Genomic DNA, 13,038 nt, shown 5'->3' on the forward strand with positions numbered 1-13,038 from the left:
GGTATGACGGCATGATCGTATGTAAATTGGTCACTAATAGCATTAAAATGGGCTTCGTTCGTTCGGCTTTTTCATTGATAACGATGCCCGCCGCCTCGCCTGCTCCCGTTGAAAGTAAGCAGCTGAGGATCCATTTTGCCTTTAGCTGCAACTGATTGACCCGAGCTGTGCGAGGCATCATGAAGCTTTTGTGTGGCAGAGAACGGCTCGGAAGAAGGGAGAGAGAGAGCGGCGCCCGCGCACAAAAAGCTTTAGCGCAATCAAGGAATCAGATGAAGCAGGCTAGAATATATGCGCGCAATCAAAGCAGACCGATTAAAATCAAGTTTCCGCCTTTCCCGGCGTAAATATCTCCGCACGTACACAAGGATATAATGCACATGATTTTTATCAGCGCCAATGCAATAGAAAGAGCAAAGAGTATATATACTCAAACAGCTGCGCTCGGAGAGAATCGTTAATGTCTTGTCGTCTACCGTCTCGTTACACGTGTAAGAACAAGAGCGAGAGAAGCTGTAAGACAAAGACCGCGAGCAAACTGTGCGTGCGTGTTTTTCTTGTGTGCTGCTCGAGTCTGCAGAAAGATAGAGAGAGAGAGAGTGAGAGAGAGAGAGAGAGAGAGAGAGAGAGAGAGAGAGAGAGAGAGAGAGAGAGCGTGCCGCGGATACCGGCAGACATCGGATCGCCGTATCTTCCTCTCTCGCGAATCCAGCTTTTGTGCTGTACTTATGTAGTTGCGCTCTCAACTTCTTAAAGTAACCGCCTCGCTTGCCTTCTTTGAGCTTATGCCGATCGCCGATTTTGCTCGTACGCGCCGTATCCCTCGAGAGGACGAGCAGCAACGAACAAAGACACCTGCAAAAAGTCGCCACTGCTTTTGCTAATCAACGCGTTTCGATGAAAAACGTCTTGCTCGTTAACCGCTAATCCGACCGCTGGAAAAACACCTTATTGAATGATACTCATTTTCTATAATTAGCTTTAGACGGCCGATTTCGCGATTACCCCCGATTGTGCAGTTTACGCGCGTGCAGGAAACAAGCAACGAGGCCGTACTCGAACATGCTCGTCGAACACTCGGCAGAGAGCACGTCTAAGCCGAGAAATCTCGTTCGCAATTTTTCTAATGCCTCGCTTAATGGGCAAACACACAAACAAAGTAAAGTCCTACGAGCATTCGCGTATTATATTGTGCAATTCTGCAGGAGCCTGCAAAATTGCAGGTTTGCAGAAGAGCCTGCAATTTCATGTAGATTTATGTAGAACGGAGCGTTATTAAGATGGCAGATTAGGCGAGGCGTAAAAGGGCGATAGCGGAAGGGGGAGACGAGGAGAGGCAGCTGAGTGTTAACGGTATAACAACGCGTCAACCCTATCTGGCAGGAGAGTGACACGAGAGAGACGGGCAAGGCAAAGGAGCGAGGACGACGTCGGTGAAAAAAGCGCGCGGTAAATCAAACTCGGGCCGCGCGTGCGCAGTAGGCGCGTCGCGCTGTATGTATAATGCAAAGGGCCCAGGCGGCCGCGAGCGCGCTCGGTCGGTCAGCCAATCAAGCGAAATTGAAAATCCTAAAATATGAGAGAGGCGCGCGCGCGCGCGCGCTCCCGCGCTTGTTGTGGCTGTAACGGACAAAACGGAGAAGCCCGGCTGCGCGCGTAGATCATGCGAGCAGCGCCGCGAAGGGAACGGGAGAATGTTAATAATGCAGGCGGCGATAAAAATTCTCCAATTGCAAAATTGATGCTCGGCGCGCGTGCAACCCCGTGACGGCGGGCGCAGGTCGCGCCGTACGTCGAGCCGAGCTGACGCGAGCGATCGCAGGTCTCGCGGGTGCTCTCCTCTCTCGGTTTACGCCACTCTATCTCATATTGTACACGCCAACGCGTAATTCATTTTTTACCGGACTCCGCTCAATTATTTATAAATTGCTGCTCCTCGGGGACGCGCAGTCCTCGAAGCATCCCCTTACGCATCTGTACCTTTCTTCTATCTGTCGTCCCTTCTGGCCGCGCGTGCGCGCGCCTTGTCTTGGCTCGTACGACACATGCAAATGGGCTCGACGAGACTCGGCCTTCTCGCTTTACTTTTTCCGCCTCGGTTCGGCGCAGCTGCGCCGGGTCGAAGGTCGACGAAAGCGCTAGGGACAGCGTGCAGGCAGCGCGGTCGGGGATGTACGTACACGTGCTGGCCCCCGAGATAAGGGATCTCGTAGCGCGCCTTCTCCTCCTCCAAATCAGGGGCAGCTCTGGAAAACTATACGCTTATCGACAGCCCAGATTGTGGGAGATAAGCCCTCAATTCTCTCTGCTGTTCTCTCCTCTCATCCGGATTCATATCTATTGGGTGCATCTGCTTTCTTTTCATCTGCGACGATGATGCCTCGCACGCGCGCACGCAATGTATACGCGCCTGATTGCTTTGTTGGAAACTCATTTCGCCGATTCTTTCCTCGACAATGAACAAACTAGCCCACCGCTATGCCTATCTCGTTCGCGGATCATCAGCTCTACCTGATTCTACGTGATAACGGTCATTTTGTGATTGTGCTTCCGCGTGTAGCCGAATAAAACGAACCCCGATAATAGACCGACCGATTCGAGTGTCTTATATTCCAATCGACAGCCATCTCGACTCATAACCATCGGATACATAATCCCCTGAAAATAGCTTTTAATTTGACTGCTGTAGAGTCAAAACGACTTTCACACGTCGCAATCAAATTCGGCTCGGCCGGAGAATAACAATCAACAAGTTCATCAAAAGACTTGCGATTGGTAACAGCGAATTTTAAAGTTGCGCTGTCTGCCGGCAACTCTACTCTTTCTATGTACACGGATAATGATGTTCGGGTAGAATGAGAGAGGTACAAACAGACGGCATCTTGCTCGACTCGGGAATTACGAAAACAAATAGTCGCCCAAAGATAGAGAGAGAGAGAGAGAGAGAGAGAGAGAGAGAGAGAGAACGGGAGAGTCAGGGACTTGGTGCAAGCAGAAAGAAGAGCGAGAAAGATATCTGCTTGCTTGCGCGCGAACGCGAGAAAGAAAGGAGGCAAAAGATACACGAACGGGGGATAAAAGGGAGTCTAATACGGCGCGCTGCCTCTTTACGAAGATAAAGTTGGTAATGCATTTGGCTTTCACGCAAACATCGTTTTAATCCCCGTCGTCGCTCGCTGCTGCTACCAGAGAGAGCTGCGGGGGGCGCCAAACAGAAGAGAGAACGACAACGACTACCGTCGGTGAATCCGACCGAGCCGAGTAATCAGGGCCACGTTATTTCTCTTTGAGTCGCGTTTTTAACGCCGCCGCCAAGAAAACGCAATGTTCGCGCAGCCCAATTCTTTCCCTCGTCCAACCCTCCTATTTCTCTCTCTCTCTCTCTCTCTCTCTCTCTCTCTCTCTCTCTCTCTCTCTCCCTCTCTCTCTCTATCTCAACGCTCAATTGACGTGCTCGATGGACTCCCGCGTAGAATAATCTTCAACCCCCTTGTTGGCAAGCAGAGATACTGTCGTCGTCGAGCCATTATGTTGACTCTATATAAGGAATATTCTGAGCCGCTACCCTTTTCCACCCCGTCCGGAAGTGCCGGAAGCAGACACACAAATAATATGAATTTGACTTTCACTTGTTCGTCGACTTATTCATTTTTCATTCTTGCCAAGGCTCATTTGAATTACCTAAACTAATTTCAGCCACCCCTCAAACCTCGAAAAGATTAGGCGAGATTTCAAAACAATCAATTAAAGCGTCTCTAGATATTTGCATGGGCGATCAATTCAAATCAATCAATCTACACACGGACCGATCTACGAGTAATTATTTGACTTTTATAAGCGCAATCCATCATCTTGAAAAATAACAAGTTTCGCTGATCGACATTGTCGCGTTAGCAAGCTATAACGGGTGTACTTCAGAGCCGTGGGAGCGTCTACGAGCTCGAGCTCCAATCGTCACTTTAATCCCCAGGTGGCGACGCCACAATCTAATCCCCCCCCCCCCCCCATTCGCTGCACGTTAAATCCCCTAAACTACTTACGCGAACGCGCCGTCGTCTTTGCCGTCGTCACGTTCGTACGCGCATCCTCCTTATTCCTTTTTTAAAACGTCTTGATGGCAAGAGATACGAAGAATGAAACTTGTGCTAGCTAGGCAGCCAATCGCCTACTCGTCGCTTCGACGCCCACGTTAGATTGTCGCGCCTCGCTGGTTCGTTGATATTTATCTTTCTCACTTTTTTTTTTATTTTAATAATTTTTTAATGTATCGATCGGCTTTTCTTTTCTGTTGTGCTCGGCAGTGATGACATGATTACGTACTTGGTTTGAGTACCGTTCTAAAAATGTACATGTCGTCTTTTTAAATTGATTTATTTTTATTATTTCTCGATCGACGGATACGACTTCTTACGTGACCATCGGAGTTCATTGACTAAATGAGTCACGTCTGTTCTTACATCTATCAGATAGTGCCTACAGTTGTTAATTCCGCACTCAAGGGTACAGTAATATACAAACAGTCTTGGACAAAATAATGCACAGATGCGTTAGAGGTAAGAAAAAAAAGCCAAAAAAATCCTTATGAAAAATGCCTGAGCAAGGCGAAACAGATGGATCTAGGCATTAGAGTCGCGTCACCTGCCTTTGTTTTTACAAGAGCGACTTTCGAGGCTGCGTGCACGCTTTTCCCCGGAAATCTCAGGAAACAACCATGGAAATACACTGAAGGTTTCTTCCTTTCACCTAATTTATTATGTTTTTCTTTGTTAATACTGTTTCTCACGCTTTTATAGTTTCACGCCGCGTTCAATAATGCATAAATGATAATTATAAAAGTGCGCGGTTGATAACAACCACCACAGCGAGGAGTAAATTACAAAAAACATTAATAATTGATGAAACAATGATTATACAATAAAAATGTTTTGACATAATTTAGTTTTGAAAATGATATATACGTCCGCTTGTACAAACATCGAATGCGTATCAAGCCTTCTATTTACTTTATGCCATACATTGAAGGTGACCTGACTTTCGACATCGACAAATTAGAGACTGACCTGGAATAAGCCAGTAGTTTCACAGTTCATAAAACGCTTTTTTTTTTCTCTTGTCTGTTTGTGCCACCGCGAGCAACCGCGTAATCACTCAGATCGCTATAAGTATCGAGACAAATGATGTATAGAGCATAATGAGTTTCATTGCTCGTACAACGCCTGTAATTATTTTATTTTTATCTTCGATGCCTTCGGTACAAGTGAAACGAGATGAAGGAATAAAAAAGTAGACGATATCGACCCGCAGCTCAAACTATTTTTCCGTCTAATGAATTGGGAAAGTATTTACGTACCGTTCAATTATTGTAATTGCGTGCGACTGCAGGTCAAGAATTAACTAGCGTATCGAATGAATTTTCGTGCAATAAATCAAAAGGCATCGCGTATGACAGGTCGACGTTAATTTAGCGCGAGCCGGTTATATCCCAATTTACGTAATTTCTGCCCCGATCACGCGGTTTTTCTCTTAACCATTTTCGCAGAGTCGCGCGAATGCTCGGTCTTTGCTACTGCGGCCAAACTGACGAGTCACACCTGCAACATACGCCTTGCCTTATTTAGCAGAATTAATCAGCGCCGCGTGCACTCGAAATTGCCCGCGCATTTGCCCAATGCGCAACGCGCGCTGCAACGAACGCTTGTTTTCTCTCTCAATTTACGCGCATCAATTGTTTTTCTTCCGATCACATCAATTTCAAAAGCGAAATAGGACGGATCACTCGTTGCAGTCGTTTGTACATTCAGGTTCTCCACGCTTCCTCTCCGTATCTCTCTTAAAACTCAAGTAATACTTCGGAGGATTTGAAAAAGAAAAAAAAAAAAAAACGAAGAGTCAACACGAGGGTAAAGCGTATAAATAACACTCGTCATCACTGTTTTTCCTCATCGTGCGACCTCTCATACCGAGGGGCGGAGGATGGGAGTGTCGAACGAAGATTTTTCACGTACCTCTGCCCGGAAAATATAAATCTCAAGATGAGAGAGAGAGGGAGAGAGAGCGCACATGCGGGCATTTCCGAGCGAGCGAAACTGCATTTCGGAAGTCCTTGGCGCGTTGTCACCGGACACGCGTTCGGCAGATCGCGTACACGAGCTAGCAATGGCCGCATTAATACAATACCTCGAGCAGATTCTGGCTGCAGTTTAACTTGGCCTGTCGCAGCAGCAGATCTCTTCGGGTACGTATCTTGGTACCGCGCGAACGTGCTTGTCTTTTTTTCATTGCAAGCTGGGCAAAGCGCGCCTATGAGCCTCTCGCAGCCAATAATTGTTTGAACCTCTAGAGAGTGTCCAGAGCGTCGTATTGGAGAGAGAGAGAGAGAAGGGGGGAGGGCCAGTGCAAGCACCTTGTGTATATTTACGTGGGATAGGTGTATGGACGCGGACGATTAGATTAAGCGAGCGAGAGAGCAAACAGCTCTCGCGCCGAGAGCGATTTGGCTTTTTTGCCATTGCAACGTTTTTCGTGCCTCGGCTGCGACGTTACATGCCGATAACGTTCGACTTTCGTGTGCGTGCCTTGTTGCCCGAGCTCGGGCTCTCCCTCTCTTGCCTCCGACATTTTTATTTGCTATTCCGTAAGTACTTGCGATAAAGTGGACTCCGTCAAAATGCCAACAAACGCTGGCGTTACCGTATCTCGTGTAATTGAAACTTCATTTTCACGTTCAAAACGCGCAGTCAGTTTGAGCAGAATTTAATCGGGATTAAAGTGAAAAGCAGGCAAGCAAGTCAAAGTTCAGCAGTCCGCGGTTGTCAGCGACGTGGACGAGGAGAGAAGAAAGAGGGCCAGTAGATCGGCAGATCGTCGGGCAAAGGAGACTCCGCCGCACGTCGACGACCAGTCTTCATTGTTAACGTCACTTTGGCTCGTTATAAGCTCTCCTAAGCGTCAAAGGCGCGCTTGTGCGCGCAGCTCAAGGGTTGCCGCCAGTGCCACCGGCGGCCGTATACGCGAGAGATGCAAAGCGGCACCGCGCTCAATGCAATAAATCTAAATAGTATCGCGGCTGTCGCGCGCACATAGCAGATGCCGCGCGCGCGCGCGCTGCCACGGAGTATAGAGCATGCGAGCGGCTACTTACCGGGCTCGAATCTCCTTCCAGCAGATCGCTTCTACGACCCCATTCACCGCGGGACAATCACGCCAAACATCGGTAGCTGACACAACGGCAGCCTCCTGCAATAGCATCAAATATCGTTTATTAGCAGATGACTTCCGATTCTTATCATTTTCATTGGAGATGCTTTATTACGTCGCTCGATTGGCCTACTTGTCTAAAATAATCTGGAGGTTAGCTATCGTTCTCGCGCGCATATTTTATGAAAACGACGCCTCTTCTACGGCGAACGAGCTCGTTTATTAGCCCACGCAGACAGACAATCGAGCTTTCGATTTTTCGCGCAATTCCTCTTTTGCATGAAAAGAATATAAATCTAGACAAAAAGGCTTTTGCTAATTAGCGACGATTAGACAAATAATCCCATAAAACACTGCGACATGATGCAACGGCCGACTGGCTTTATATGGGACGTCGCAGGGCGACGCGTGTGCGGCTTTCGAACGGGGCAGCGCGGTTTCAAAAATAAATTTGAATACCGGCGCAACGCAAACACCAGCTCTCGAGCGTCTTGGAAAGTGCGACAAAGGAAATGTGAAAAAATGCATCGTGACAGGAGGCTGTGTGTATCCGTCTCTTTGTCATTTGTCACCGCGAGGAGGGGACCTCTTCAGAGAATCACGGACGTCCAAGACTTGTACAAATCTCCTCGGCGAGTGTGACAATAGACGCTGTTCGTGACTTGTTCAATCGAAGGAGTTTCTACAATGCCAGATAAACAACGAAAAACTTCCGAGAGCAAGCCGCCGCGTACAGCAATGCGAACGTGAATGTGCACTTGAAAATAAAGTTTCTAACGGGCACTCACGCAGAGCCGAGAGATAAGCTGCGGCGAGAAAATGGAGACATGCATTAATTATTGGCTCAGAGTCAAGCGCAGCGAGAGAGAAAATTAGCATCGATTCTTCGCTATCGATTGTCGTGCTGTTCCCACACGTGCTCACACTGCTCACTCGCAGCACGGCTCTGATCGTTTCGAAACAACATTATATTTTTCATCTGGTAATTGACGAGGCTTGCTGTTTTTTCTTACGGTCGTCGCTTGCTAGATTAGGCCTCGATCGGCTCCGTCGCCGGTGTACATTAGACAATCGCGATGCGAATGACAAATTACGAGGCGAGAATGAAACGAGAACATATATACGAAACTGCGTTCGTGAAGAAATCGTCGCTCGACGTTTGCAGTGGCACGACAGAGAATTGATGACTCGTACGTTTTCGTGCAATCAATAATTATTAAATATGCATTTGGCTTGGCGCTAGCGACGTCCGAGTGAGCTGCACGTAAGAAGGGTACCAAAATAGAGCAGTCGTATCGCCTTTCTTTCTCGCTGCTACCGCGAAGACAACGAACCGATATCCAGCCAACGGCAGCAAAATGGGCCCACGCAAGAAAAGCCAAAGTAGTGTTCGTGTAAAACTGTGCGGCTCGCAATCGGCGAAACCCGAGTATGTGTATGTATTGCAGCGGTGTGCTCGTTTGCTTGCTCGCGCGAATTGGACATATGGACGGGACAGAAGGAGAAAAGGCGAGGAGTGAAAGAGAGAGAGAGAGAGAGAGAGAGAGAGAGAGAGAGAGAGAGAGAGAGAGAGAGAGAGAGAGAGAGAGAGAGAGACAGAGACGTAGGATGCTGGAGGGTCCGCATGGTGGCGGCACGACCGGTGTGGTCAGGTGGTTCGCAAGGACGCGGCAGGCCGTTCACCCGTAGCCAGCGACTTTCCTTCGCTCGCTCTCTCTCCCACCACTCGGGCCAACGCCGGCTCTCCCGTACGCAACAGTTCTGCTCTCCGTCCAAAGTATACTATACACACGTACGCGCACAAAACGCGCTCACGGCGCTTTTCTTCCCGGCGATATATACGTGCACAGGCAATCGGATTTAATATATTAATTAGCCGCTATCTTCGCGACAACTGAATTATACATGCACGTACGACGAGGTGAGTGCGCTCGTATATATACGTGCAGCTTCTCTCGACGCACTTGCTCGCTAGTAGCTATCGGGCATCCTGCTTGACGAGTTGCTGCTGCTGCTTGCCTCCTCGACGATTCGATCGAATAGCGGACGAGTTTTAATTAAATTCAATGAGCTTACCTCGACTGACATTCAATGATAATTGTACGAGCGCCTCCTCCGAAGAGATCAAGAGGTAGAGAAAGTTGACTGAACCAACATTGTACGTTTATTGTCAGTGACACCGGTAGGAATGTAATTTTCGCGGAATGTATCATTATTCCGACTAGACCATTAAAACACTCATTAAGAGGTACTCGGTGGAAAAAATCAGGCGTCGCGGGGCACACAAACATGATTCACAACTCGCTCGTGAAATGGTCGCCTCTGCTACGTCGTCTGCTAAACAGTCGCAGAGTCCGACAAAATGAGCTCTGTATCCAACTGTTCCCGACGATCGACAGCGACGCACATTCGATCTGGCGTTTGTCATTTCCTCTGTTTCTACCAGCGTACGCGTAGCAGGCGCCGACATCAAGAGAGCGGCGGCGGCGGCTGCTGTGCTGCTGCTGCTGCTGCTGCAGCTAATAAGAGCGGAACGACACGTATACTTAGGTGAATATCCTAGTTATAGGTAATGGCTTTTTACGAGGAAAACATTAGCGAGCTATGTTTGCATTTCCTCGTCGTTGACTACACATGCTGCAAACGGAGAGTAGTATAGATGCGCGTGTAGCGAATTTGCTTGGTAATACCTTTATTACGAGCCAAAAGAAGCATAATGAAGAGAGAAAAATAGGGGGAAGAGAGGCGGGAAAAAAATTGAGCGAGCGATGCAGGGAGAAACTAATAACTGGGTTTAGTCTGGTTGCGCGTTCGGCTGGTCGCACTCACACGCGAAAAAGTGACACGCAGACAGCACACACACGCGCACACGACTTGAATGGGCAGGAGAGCGAAAATAAAAGGAGAGCGGGAGAGAAGCAGGTAGCAGATCTCGCATGTACGCGCGTATCGGAGCTGTTATTAGCTTTCTTCTCGGGGGTAATACGCGCCCTGTCACCGCCAGGAAATAAGAACTTCCAAAGAGTCACTTTGTTAGCTCGCGCTCTCTCGCAGGCAATCGCTACGTTCAAGGCTAGTGGCTGCGCAAACGAACGCACTGCGCGTGAGCTCTTTCTCTGTCGCTCGCGCTTTCTTTCTCTCGCGCCGGCCGATAATAGAGGAGCGCTCGCAAAAATAGAGAATGGCGCGCGTAACTGTTGCTGAAAGGAGCAAAAATGCCTTTGAAAGGGAGATAGGCCAGAGAGGGGCAGAGGGAGATAGCTTAATGGAAGGACGCGCGGATCCGCTGTGAGAAAGAATCAGAGGATTAGTTTGTTTTCTATCGCTCCTTCTCCCGAGCCAGAGGCTAAGAACCTCAACGGTATTTCGTCGGCCGTGCCAGTCTACCATGTGTCTCTGATTATGTACCTGTTCGGCTCATATGTAAGCTTATTTCGTTCTTGAATGGCACTCGCGCGGAAATCCAATTGTTCCCAGCGACAATTGCGCGCGCAACCTACATTGGCACTCGACTATACGTTTGATATAATTAAGCGGGAAAGCAGCATCGAATTAACGGACAAATAATTCAGCTCTAATGAGTCTATTTGAGCCAGGTGTAATACTTGAACGATTGTCCGAGTTATGCTCGAAGAAACGGCAGCGCGTGCACGAATTGCTTTTTTTTCGCGCTCTCTACCTGCCGAGTGTGTCCGGCTACAGTGCGCGCCTTGATCGTGTATAAATTAAAATGCGTTAGATTTTATAACAGCGTTTGCCGCGGTTGCGCTACATCCTGCGCTGTCGGTCGGTCGGATCGATGGAAAGAAAAGAAAAAAGAAAAAAATGCTCGACCTGATTGGCAGTTGATTGAGTAACGACGACAGAGAAGCAGCTCTCAGTCGGTGTATACCGTGGTGACAGTGCGACTGCAGGCGCAAAAGGCAAATAAATATAAGTCGGTAATGCGCAAGGAAGCGGAGATGAAGGCGAGCTATAGAGAGCTGTACGTGAAATAGGGGGAGTAGCGCCGCTGCAAGGAGGGCAGTTGTCGCTCGCTTGCCTCGTGCAGAAGTCGATTGAACAGAAATTGAATGATTGGGGCGCGTTTCGAGGGCGCTTGATTGTTCATTCAAACAACAATCGTAATTGCGTTAGACGCGCGCACGGCGCCCAGGAGGCCGAGTGTCGTAGGGCCGAGCGACGAAAGCGGCATGGGAAAGTAGGAAAACAAAGGCAGAGCGAGCTGCAGCACTGGTCGAGACGTGGACTGAGAAAAGATCGCGGCTCGATTCAATTGATCCTTCGGCCAAAGACTCGGAGCCCGTTTCAGCTTATGACAATGGGGCTGCTGAACGCGCCGTGCGCCCAACTACGACTTTGCCGCAGGCTCGGCGCGAAACGTAGTGCGCTCAAATCGGAGCTAACACGCTCGGCAAACAGATAGCAGCTAGTTAATGTCCTATTTCCTGTCTCTGATTTTAATTTTTTAGCTGCTCCTCCCGGCTATCAATCAACTTTACGTAGGTAAATGTACTAAGTATCTCGTCGAACGACTGGCAAATTTTGGTAGTTCTTGCTTAACCGAAAAATCTTATCTAAACCAGTGCAAATAAGCCTTATTTGATCAGATGTAGGTTAATTAAGGAATAAGCAATAAGTGTCTTGGTCGAAAAATCAAATCAACGAACAAATAGCACAGCTACAGAAGAGTCAAGGAGCGGATGGCAGGCGGAGAGAGGTCGTCGTGTGACTAAATCACTTCTCGACAAGGCGGCGCACGGCGGAGTCAAGTGCCGCTGCGCTGCGCGTACGGGCACGATCAATCCAAGTTAAGCCACGTACGGGCCCAGTGTTGTTTGGAGAGGCAGCTCTCGAGTGCGAGCCTCGGTGGCGCGCGCGCTCCATAACGCTATTAGCGCGCGCGGCGCACAATTCGCCGGCGCGTCAACTGGCCGAGCGGCCGCTCATTGTTTCGCCGCCCTCGGGCCTGCAGCGGCTAAAGAGACGCGTGCGCTCTCTTCTCTCGCATTGTCATGTTTTAATTGAATCGCGAGCACAATGTGCGACTGCTGCGAAAGCTCGTCGCGAGCGCCAAGAAAAAAATCTCACGCTCCTTCGCCGCTCGCGCGCACGCCGGTTGTTGGCTTCGTTCTTCACCGGAGAGCATAGTCGCTGCGTTTTCGAGCTTCGCGTCGGCGTCGGCGCTGTACGCACACTTTGCGAAGTATAATTCGACAGGCGCGCTTTTACCTCCATTAACGCCACTCTGCGGTGCCTTCATTGTTCGCCGGATTTTCAAGGAAAAAAGTGGGCGCCCGACCAAACCGGTCCTCACCACTGAAAGTGGAAAGGTGCCTCTTGACGCGTCGACGAAAATTCCAATTCGACTACGAAGGCGACGAGCGACGATTAAAACGCTAGAGCAAACAAGCGTTGCGCGACGTGCGTGTTCCAAAGCGTTGCAAAGCTAATATTGTCCGAGCTAATGAAAAACAGAGATTTTCAATAAGTCGCTGGGAGGATGAAAAAATTGGCAGCGTCAACAGAGCGCTGAGAAAAGAGCAGTGGCTTGGCGCACACGCGCACCGGCGTGTACCTGTGCGTCTGGCACACGTGCAGTAGCAGTGGCACTCGAGTCGGCGCACAAGCAGCACAATTTGTAAGATGCGCCAGCGCTCTCGCACGCCAGCGGCGGCAGCTCCTCTCGAGATATTTCACGGTGCGCGCGACCGAGACTGCCTGTGTGTGCGTATATTGTGCGCGCAGCCAGTTCGGTACGCGCGTGTGCGAAGTGCGTCAATAGTGTCGCGCGGGACGTTCGTTCGTTCGCTCGCTTGCTCGCTCGCTCGTTGCGTCGCA

At 49.3% G+C, this 13,038-nt stretch overlaps 1 protein-coding gene across 1 annotated transcript in view; it reads right to left on the reverse strand.

Moving 5' to 3' along the window:
- Positions 1–13,038, reverse strand: part of LOC131663131 (transcription factor Sox-6-like) — a 134,723-nt gene that overhangs the window by 96,830 nt on the left and 24,855 nt on the right. The window contains exon 2 of the mRNA XM_058933260.1: positions 7,142–7,236. The gene's annotated coding sequence lies outside the window, so the exon portion shown is untranslated. The remainder of the gene's footprint in view (positions 1–7,141; positions 7,237–13,038) is intronic.

The sequence above is a fragment of the Phymastichus coffea genome, unplaced genomic scaffold (genome assembly GCF_024137745.1).
Source record: "Phymastichus coffea isolate CEN01 unplaced genomic scaffold, Cenicafe_Pcof_1.1 PCOF00031, whole genome shotgun sequence".
NCBI classification, from domain to species: Eukaryota; Metazoa; Arthropoda; class Insecta; order Hymenoptera; family Eulophidae; genus Phymastichus; species Phymastichus coffea.